Source organism: Micropterus salmoides, unplaced genomic scaffold (genome assembly GCF_014851395.1).
Source record: "Micropterus salmoides isolate LMB-PRFRI ecotype aquatic unplaced genomic scaffold, ASM1485139v1 Ms_hic_scaffold_17, whole genome shotgun sequence".
In the NCBI taxonomy this organism is placed as follows: Eukaryota; Metazoa; Chordata; class Actinopteri; order Centrarchiformes; family Centrarchidae; genus Micropterus; species Micropterus salmoides.
This window is the reverse complement of record NW_024040817.1, coordinates 3,032,811-3,035,394: the sequence shown is the minus strand read 5'-3', so window position 1 is coordinate 3,035,394 and position 2,584 is coordinate 3,032,811. Positions and strand designations below refer to the sequence as shown.

Genomic DNA, 2,584 nt, shown 5'->3' with positions numbered 1-2,584 from the left:
AATATAGACTGAGCAACTTCATATCGGATAATTCTGAGTGTTTTTTTATTTGTTAAACTGATTTTGCTTTCTTTTGCGCTTTAGAGATGATGATGATTAAGTGATCATTTACTACAGTACTCTTAATAAGGCGAACAAGACGAGCATTCAGTTGGAAGCTTTGCGGAAATGTTACAGGTCCAAGTTATAAAATGAGAGTCAATTAATTTTATCACCATTTCACGTGTCACATTAAACTCAACTCTGATAATCCACTGAGAAACTCTCCCTATGTTAACATTTATTTTCACACAGCATGCTTAAAATGTTTAATTTACCCCACGGAAGGATAATGGTTTCATATGATCCTTAAATTATTTTCTTTTATTGCTTTGATGTTTTGCACTCATTTCAGCGGAATACAGATTTAAAAAAGGAGACGTTACAAAGCTCATGTGGCGCTAAGAACAATGTGAATACATAAACACAAAGCACTACTAAACTCTGAGTTCATTTGTACTTAATAGGTTCTCAAAAATTGAAATAAGGAATGAAGAGGAAATTAATTTCTGTGGGTTAAGTTAAGAGCATTGTGAGCAGTGAGGTACCAAGCAAAAACACATGTAATAACTGGAAAGCACAGAATCCTCTGAATGTGTTACTTCAATAATATAATATCTCTCATTGTCACACCAGCTGAATGAAAGCAGGTAACAAAAGGCAAAGCCAAAAAACACAAGACTATGCAGAAAGAGAACTGTGAACTGTGCGGGACGTCCTCCAGCTCTGTCGACCAGACACCTGCGAGGAAACACAAGAGGACAGAGCAGGAAACATCACAGACAGTTCACAACCCCAAATGTAAAAACTATCAGTCACTTAAAATGAACATTAAAAAGAAACTTTGAGGATGTTTGGTTTATTTCCTGGATGGTCGAGATTTTAAATTACAAAAAAATTATGTTCTTCTTTCTGATTTATGTTGTTCAATTTCAGTTTACAGAAGGAGGAGAGTCTCTGATGGGTTCTGACTTCTGATCTGACTCGTGTGTTGGATGGTTGATGAACGATAACTTGGACCTTTAGCTAAATTCCACAAAGCTGTTTGATCCAAGTTCTTCTGTCTTTGTTGTACCCCACTGTTATACTGAATGTATGTATACGTCGTCATTTTACTTATACACTTGGCAAAGGAAAACACTGTGCACATGAAAAACATGCAAAGCAACAAAATGAAGATTATTCAACATATAGCCGAGCTTTTTACAGATTACAATGTAATCATGAACACTTTCATAGGTAAATGTAATTTAACAACACATTTTTTCCCAGTTACTGTAAGAGATTACTGTTACATTTATTTTGTAATTTAATTACGTAACTAAATAACATGTAACAAGTTACTCCTCCACACTGTGCGTGAGACATCAGCATGTGCAGCCATGTGCAGGACCACAATCAAACTACTTGAAACGGTCTGTGTCACTTATAGACTACTAGTCACAGTGTTGAAAGCTGGAGGACTTTTTACTGTCAGACTGTCTGAGGATGAACGCTGAACACGGCTCAGTTACTGCTCTCCTGTGATGGAGGATCATTTTCTGTTGCTGCTGTGTGTTGCCCCTGTGTCTGTCGAGCTGCAAGAGAGAGAAGATAAACATGGAGATGATTTTATTAACTTCTGTTGTTACTTTTCAACATTTAAAACATTGTATTTATGGTAATTATTAGTAACGTGTTGTGGTTATCAGTGACTTGCAACTCTGTTTGTTTGTTAGCAGAATGTCTCAAAGAAGACTTTTCAGTTTCAATGACACCTGGTAGAAAGTTGGGACAAGTGATTACTTTTGGTGCAGATCTAATAGTAGCAACAGTGCCACCATGTGGCCGTCTCTGAAGCACTTTACATTAGAGTTATAATTCCTGAGCTGTGATCTCCCCTCTTTTACCCTGATTTTGTACCACACACAAACTGAAACATATAATACTTAGATGAGCCTGGAAAAATGGTTTATTACTATTTGGCGTATCTGACATAAACTGTAGTAATTCTTCAATTTTAGATGACGTGACTGTGCTGGTCAATTTGATGACATTTACCTGTAGGTGGCGCTACAGCAACATGATAAACACTGTGAGGGCTTGCTAGTTGTTCAATATGAAAATTGTTATTTTTCAGATTTTAAAATCTTCTTTGAGATTATGATACAGAACTGCTGAATAGTTTCAGACACACAAAACCACCTGCAGGTCAAACTATATTCACCTTTTCTCCAGGAAGTGACAGTGATGCTGAGTATGATGATTAAACAGAGTATTCCAACCGCAATATGAACAGACGACCACAGGTAATAACAGGTGTTCGGACTCTTCAGTCAGCGACATCAAATGTTGAACCAAACTATCTTCAGAAAGATTCTCAATCCTTTGCTCATTAAGTGGAAGCTACAGTAAGTTATATTTAGAGACTTATTAGATTAAATATGATCTCACTCACACTCCGAAGGTTGATCGCACATCGCTGGCTGAGTGGTGGAAACTGTAGATGTTCCTGTAATGATCAGACATTTCAGAAAGACCTTGTTAGCTGAATTATGAATCAATG

At 36.8% G+C, this 2,584-nt stretch overlaps 1 long non-coding RNA gene across 1 annotated transcript; it reads right to left on the bottom strand.

Moving 5' to 3' along the window:
• Positions 1-1,197: 1,197 nt before the first annotated feature.
• Positions 1,198-2,331, bottom strand: LOC119907999. Its single transcript, XR_005445173.1, has 2 exons — positions 2,246-2,331; positions 1,198-1,616 (listed from the first exon to the last, which is right to left on the bottom strand). It is a non-coding gene; the product is annotated as an uncharacterized LOC119907999 (long non-coding RNA).
• Between the last annotated feature and the right edge of the window lie 253 nt (positions 2,332-2,584).